The sequence below is a fragment of the Salvelinus sp. IW2-2015 genome, unplaced genomic scaffold (assembly GCF_002910315.2).
Source record: "Salvelinus sp. IW2-2015 unplaced genomic scaffold, ASM291031v2 Un_scaffold2918, whole genome shotgun sequence".
Classification (NCBI taxonomy): domain Eukaryota; kingdom Metazoa; phylum Chordata; class Actinopteri; order Salmoniformes; family Salmonidae; genus Salvelinus; species Salvelinus sp. IW2-2015.
The window spans coordinates 65,357-73,206 of record NW_019944215.1 but is presented as its reverse complement, the minus strand read 5'-3'; positions in this window follow the sequence as shown (position 1 = coordinate 73,206).

Genomic DNA, 7,850 nt, shown 5'->3' with positions numbered 1-7,850 from the left:
CTAACACAGCACGGCTCCATTTGACATTCTTAAATTTGATAAGGATGACCGATGACAAACAAAATCATTGATTTGCGCCGAGCTCGCCTGTCAACCTGAGTGACTCAGTCTTGTCTATATTAGGAAAGAAAGGTCAACTACTCAAACCAAATAAAAGTGAGACTGACAGGCTCAAATGTAGCTTTTCTGTGCCTGGTGTTAATCGTAGGCCTAGATTATTTTTGCCCATATTGTGCAGCCCTACGTGGCAGTGTTGCAATTATCTCAAATGAGTGCAGGAAATGCAGAAATTAATAAAAATGGCAGAAATTATTTTTGGATGAGGTTGAAAACAGTATAAAACAATCAGAATGGAGAAAGACTCATTGAAATCACCCTAGGGCCTCGCACTACTCATAAAGCTTAATTTACAACATTTATTTAAAAAAAATACATTAAACACCATCAAAAATGTGAAAAATAAAGTGATATATTTTGGCCATATCGCCCAGCCCTGGTCAGAGACACTCAAGCCCCAATACAGCACTGTTCCATGATCGATTTCACGCCTGGCTCGCACTGGCGTTATATAACCAACCACTACATTCACTCTCGCCTCCACTGAGTCTGCCCAGTACCCAGCATGCCTTGCACTAAGTAAGTAGCGCTAGCATGTAGCACACCAACAGGAAGTGGGCAGGGCTAGGGAAGTATCAGGATTGCTGTCGCAGCAGTCCCAGCCCAGGGGCACCTATTTGGGAGGTAGTCTAACTAGCGAAAGGCCCATTTAACAAGGGATCCATTACAGTCCAGAACCGCAAAAAACAGGTTACCTGAACCCTGTCTCCCTCTCCTCCTCGTGTGTGACCTATGTGACTGTGCTGGGCCTCAGAGCAAGGCCAGCCTCCTATGAGCTACTAAAGGCCTGACTCTAGCTCTACACAGAAAGGGAGGACACTGGAGGCTTAGAACCATAGAGCCTGGCATCCCCACAGGGTAAAACTACCTAGGCTGGCAGTGTACTGTTGTCAGCCAGCTATATCTATACAGATGATACAGTTTCAGGATGGAGTCTGTTGTTCTCCAGGGACAGAGGAAACACAAACACAAGTGGCACTCTTTACAGTGGAGGATGAGGCAGGCAGAGAGGAAGTYAATAGATTCTCACCAGCTCCATTGAGCTATTGCCTTCTTCTGTCCTACCCAGCACTGCTTTCGACACAGCAGACTAGCAGTAAACATCCTGTATAGTGAACTCCTCCACTTCCTCCCTCTGTCCTGGCTATTTGCCGCTCGAAAAGCCTTCATAGCTTCTCTTATTGAGCCCTTCATGGATGTGTGTGTGCACCTGAGGTTGAGGTGAAAGGAAAGGTGTCACCCGAGACAGCAGAGAGAGCTCCCTGCCACRCACTCCTCTGTCCCCCAGGGGGGAGTGGCAGGTAGGCCACCTCTCTCTGTCAACACAGCCAGCGAAACACACACACCATATGGGTATGGTATTTACAGCTGTGTAAGAGTGTGCAGAGAGGGGGCACCCACCAGGGGGAGCGAGGAGAGGGAACCAGAGAAGGCAGTGTGAGTCAGTGTGTGAGGCAATTTGAATACGCAGGGAGACTGTTAGAATGCTACGAGACCGTGACATGGTTATAGTAGCATGACTGCCACGAAGCAAGAAGCGCTCCAGCCAGTGCATGGCCTCTAGCACCAGGACAGAGCAGAGGCCACTGTCCCTTTAAGAGGAAGAAGAGGTAGGTGACTGGGGATTGTGTATTATATATCAGCTTCTGATTAGACACAGCAGGACCGCTCTCATCCAGTATTTATAACATGTCCACACAAAATGGAGGCATTTGTGCTGTATTCAGAGGCCAACATCGAGGGAAACAGTCGTTTTTTACTGTGCCAGCTACATCCATACACACAGTCCTCGTTACTTGTCAGAGGGTTCCAGCCTGCAGCGGTTCAAACCAGTGTCTATTTTACTCCCCGGCAGAGGCCCAAGTCTCCCAGGGCCTCTCTGCATCTAGGTCTCCACTCCACTCCACTGCATATCACAAACGTATCATGACATCATTCATTTGGTGGAGGATGAATCCCACTATGGAAAGCTAAGCTGTGGAAAGACTAGAGGGAGCAGTGTATAGCAGTCGGAGGCCTTACTTAACCCCCACTGTTGACAGGCATTTGTGAAACAAGCACCTGTGTCAGTGAAAAGAAAGATCAGGAGTCACAAGCAAATGAGTGCCTGTATCAGAGTGTCAGTCAGTCAGCTGTGGCAGCGACGATAGCCTACACAGCTCTCTCATTAGGCTCCTCTAGAGAAAGAAAGAGAGCAGCTGCACAGCCTCACTGTGGGGAAAACTGAAAACACCTCTGCCTCCAATGATTTGTCCTCCTGTCCTCGATTGGCAGAGGGGGAATTAACATAACCCTCGCCTCATAAGGACACAGAAGACTAATTAGTGCCGTCTTGGAGAACCAAAACAGAATAGATTAATGGCAATCTCTCTCGACAGCCTCCATCCAAGATGGCCACAAATCCGGATAATTTTCTGTTCACGTAAGGAGGAGTCTCTTCTTACATGGCTATGGCAACATGGGGTCATGAGGGAAAAGGAGGAGAAAAAAACACTGGGCGGCTGTCTCAAACTGGCATTTGGACAGGGGCTGCCCAAGTTTGCACCACAGAGAAGTATCCAGCTTCTCCGGTTTGTCTCACAGGCCAGTAGGGAGGAGGGAATGGAGCGGTGTAGAGCTGCCTGCCTCACACCATCCCAAAGCTAGAGCCACCATCAGGGGACGGAGCCATACTACTGTGAATGAGGCCTGAGCTGATGGGAAAATGTCACAACACATGAAAGGAAAGACATGCACTGTCAGGAGAAGATTGTTTGGGCAAMGTGGAGGCATGTGTGTATGTGTGAGATGTAGCCAGGCAAGTTTAAAAAGCCTTGTTGGGGGACTTGGGCTCCTTGTTATTTCTATAAGGAGTGATATAGAGCTCCTCGCTGGCCAGCTGTGTGTTATCATGAATTTTCAACACTGTCACCAAAACAACAGACAACAAAAAAAACTGGCCATTTATTTTCATTATTGGGTTATTTGGTGACAGGCATCTGTTCTGAGTCTGTGAGGAGCTGAGAGGGGGAGGGGCAAGGGGAGGGCAGCAGGTCTTTGTCAATGTCAAAGGGAAATAACCAAGTCACAGCGGTTGTTTCATTCCCCCCTCACAAAACGCAACGCCTTTGGCCACCAGGTAGGACTTGAGAAACTGCCCGTTTTTCTATTCATGAATTTAATGTGAATTAGGCAAATTTTCCAAATTGGAAAGTACAATTGAGACAAATTAGCCTATGTTCCAAAGAGCTAGGCCTAACCACACTGAAATCTTCCTAGCTAATTTAATGACTGAGTTTCTAGTACCAGTCATACCCAAACACTGGTAAATATTACACAAGCACATAGTYCCAGCCATAATGACACAAATCATGGTTGTTGTGACCTGCTTGTTCTATGGTTCATATCCACAATCAGTATAATGCTTTCCTCCTCAGTCAAGCTGACCTTTAGATAATTACTACTTATTAACTGCATATACATGCTGACCCCATAAAATAGCATTGATGTTTCATGAACCTACCATTCTACCACAGTAAGAGAATGGGTAGGTAAATGATAGTGAAGTATGGGATATTAAAAATGTCCGTCCGTCTAGTGCTTTCTACAAACACATGAGTTAGACTAGTAGCCTACTTACTGTTAAATGTGGTAACTTAGTCCAACTTGCCAGAAAAGGGTGGGAATGTTTAGTGTTGGACAAAGCATGAGGTCAAAGAAGAGTGGGGATGGCAATAAACCTCGTATTGTTCTTTATACAAAGTGCTGCGTTTGTATCCTGTTATGCAACTCCTCAATATGACAACCTGCTAATAACATAGCCAAATTCAGCAACTACAATAAATCTGATCTGACGTATATTGCGTTGTAGTACAATCTGTATATACATCCTGCTCTACAAATACAATGCATCATGAAACACAATATTAGCAAAGAAATATGATTGAACGACATGGGGGGGGGCTATTAGCTAACTAGACAGTTGGCCAGCGAATCTCAAACTATTTTATGACCTGACAAATGTATGTTTGCACCAAACGCGGACATTGTCATTGTTTAAATGTACGACAAAAAGCAGTCCTTATTAATCTATCCCATTGTGCACTCGCTTTCCCGTGAGTGTGTCGGCGCTGCAGTCAGCTCAGCCGATAGGGGTGTGGAGGGCTGAACATAGCTATTAAATTACCACAACATCAAGCCAAGCCGCCATTTTCATAGCGCTTTTCTAAGGACAGCGAGAAAACCGTGTAACTGGGGGGGACRGACCCTCGCCACGAGAAGAAAATCCCCAAGAAAGCAATCAATCGTCTTTCAGACATTCTTACTTAAGTATCAATCTGTCGATGCCGTTTCTGTGTAATTATTATCTGAAAAATGTAGAATCTCGTCGATAATTTAGCCAGCGGGTTAGCTAACTAGCCATGCTAGCTCGCTGCGATGGCTTTCAAAGATACATAACGTTGGCTAGCGCTTCTCGACAAATGAACCATTGTCTCAAGCTACGTAGCTAGCGGCTAACAAATTACATTGGGCCTCTATCTTGGAAAAAATACAACATTTTAAGCTTGTACTACTACCAGACTGCTACATCAGTTGTAGTACTTAGCTAGCTAATGTTAGCGTTCGAACTGCGGTAAACGTCGTTACGCTGGCCAACGAGGGCTTTAACATGAAAAGATTAGCTACCTAAGCTAGTTAGTAAGGAAACTGTACACGTCATGGTGTGAACAATGCGCAAATGTAACACGCTTGCTGAATATACATTCTCGCATTTAATGATTTCTTTTTTAAATAACATTGTCTCAATCTATTGTAAACAATCGCACAATTTAAACGGTCAAAGAGGCTACATTGTCAGTGGAGGCAAGATTCCCCGATTTGGAGTATGCCCCCTCCTGAGGTATGGTCCCCTCCCCCCACGTTTGCAGCAGTTAAACCACATACCCTCTGAATCTAAATTAAGGGATATAATGCATTTGTCAGCTAGCAACAAAATAGAAGGGTGGGAGTTTACCGGTCCAATAGCAGTTTGTTCATCTCGTGACTGAGGAGGCCTCTAGTTTTATATCTAAAAAAGCATTTACACAATTGTGGACATGCGATTGAAATTTGAAAAGAAATATAATGCAACTACAATTTCCAGAAATAATTATACGTAGTCTTTAGTTATCTAGCTGTAAACAAAAGCCCTGTCAATGCCCTCTGCGCAACACCACAGTTTGTGGACTTGTTGGCTAGTTATTCATAAACGGAAATAAACCTTCCTAGGATCAACAAGAAGCGCACTTCCAACCACATGCAAATATGTAGCTAGATAACGAGTACGGATGTGTTAAACCAAGCCAGTCGAACAAATACTGCAATACAATTCATGATTTACTTGTTCTGTAAGTACATTTTTACCAATAGCCTATTGCATGGGAGTACATTGGCAAACTGACCATCCTTTGGGGACTGGTTGAAAATGAGAGCGGGGTAGTTCATGCCACCTAGTTAGCTAGTCAACGTTACGTTCGACTGCAACAGCATACTGACATTGCAGGTATCGCTAACTAGCCAAAATAGTTAATGTTTGATAAAGTATTGATTCCCTTTCTCTTCATTAACAAACAACCCAATGTAGTTATTCAACTGCATTAACTATGTACGCGTGCTAACGTTTCAGAAGCAGCAGGTTAAATCTCAAATTCAAATGCGCTAACGTTAGCTAGCTAAACAGTGCACTGTGCTAACAGTTGCTAGCCAGCTAATACCAGCTAATGTTACACCAAAACAACACTYTAATTCAAGAATAACATTCTAAATAAGTGGCTCACTTATATTAAAAACCAACTGATTTGCTACCAGAAAGTTAGTTATTATCATCTAACTATAGCGCCATCAGCATCCACGTAGCTAACGTTACTAGCTACAGTAGCTAGCCATGAGAAACCAAGTCGGTAAGCTGGCTAGCTAGACTAACTTGATGAGCTCTTGAAACTAAGACAACGTATGAGGTAGTTTTAAAGCGTTTTACTTACAGTTAAAGTCCACTCACTGTAGATACCCTGAATAAAGAAACAGCGACCTGGGTGAGACCCCCGTCGCTAGAGCTTCGCTCTCTACACAACCAAAACAAAAGCTACTTCACTCCACACTGCGGCTCCATAAGGTTTAAAAATATTTACACTGATAGCAGTCTTCTTGAGACTCCCCCTGCTGTAAATAATTTTCGTTGGTAGTTATTGGAACCCAATAATCACAGTCAGTTCCTAACCGTTAAAATTGTGTCCTACCTACGCCGACTGTTAGAAATTAGATCCCCTCTATACCCTATCTCTTTTCCCTTTGCAAAAATGGCGGCCCTGGCAGGACTGCCGTGACTCCGCCTCYTCCAGCCCCATCAACCCCTAACCCGAGCCCCGCCCCTACACTCTCCGGGGTCCACAGCCCAAGATTACAGGGGCGCGGTGAAAGGAGATGGCTACATGCGCGTTCACGCGACCCTGCCCTGCCTGTTCTGTAGTTTTGTGTCTGTAGTCCAAATCGTGCCACTATGATGCCACCATGCAGGATTTATGTGAGTTCAGTTGCAACGAGTTGGTTCTAGAAAATGACATATATAAAATATTTCTTACAATCCTAATTTATACAATATTATCTCCAAACTTCATTTATAACAAATGTAAACATTCATAGGATTGGTAAAGAAAGAACATCTCAGATTGTGTGAGCACAGCATCTCATGCGTTCAACAACTCATTAAAAATGAATCCATTTCCACGAATAGAATAATATCTCTTTGTCAATTAAAACATTAAATAAAAATGTACAATTTCCTTCAACTGCAAGAAAGATCAAGCAACATGGTGCAACACAAAATTACAATACATGACAGACACCACAATACAAGGCATAGACTAAACTCATATACAACTCCTGTAATGTTGTGTTTATTTTCAGATCACGTGTGTTTTCTTTTCAACATGTACCTGAGAACAATTTGTACACTTTGATGTGTGACGGGGTAAAATTAGGGTAGTCAGTGCTTGACTTGGGCAGAAGTTTACTGGAGCTGAGTACCGGCACTTTAGATTATCTACTGCTTGAGCTCCTGCACCTCCTATAGAATATTATCTCAAAAGTATTGTGGAGCTCCTGCACCTAAATATAAACAGTACCCAAAATGAGTACTGGCACCTACAGTATTTCAGTCCAAGTCAAGCACTGTGTGTGTGTGTAGTCAATGCTGTGTATTGTCAATGCCGTTTCTTAGCAGCCAAGGACAAAGTACTGTTGCTTTTATTACTTCCTCTGGAGGAACTTGTTGAATTGTCAGCCCTTTCCCTCCTGTTTCGCACTTCTCTTAACTGCAAAGCAATCTGATGTGCTTTTGTCAACCATATGACCATGATGTCTGGCACAGAGACATACCATGTTCTACATCTATGGTCTGCCATCTCACCACCGCTCATGTCTCAAAGATTCATTCATTCAAGTGCTCTTTTCACTTTTATCCTACCGCAAAATGTGAAACTTTATTAAAATAGTAAAACAAACAGAAATATATTGTATTGTCACTGAGGTCCATGACACGCCTTCTCTTCTGTATCTGCTACAGATAAAACAAACTCATGAATGGCAATTATTAGGCCCTACTTACCAGAGTTTGAAATTAGCATCTAAATCTGGTGCCCAAGGCAGTAGAAGAAAACAAATATCTTATGTAACCCACTTACACTCGAGCCCATTCTTTCTTTGATTTAACTGAAGGC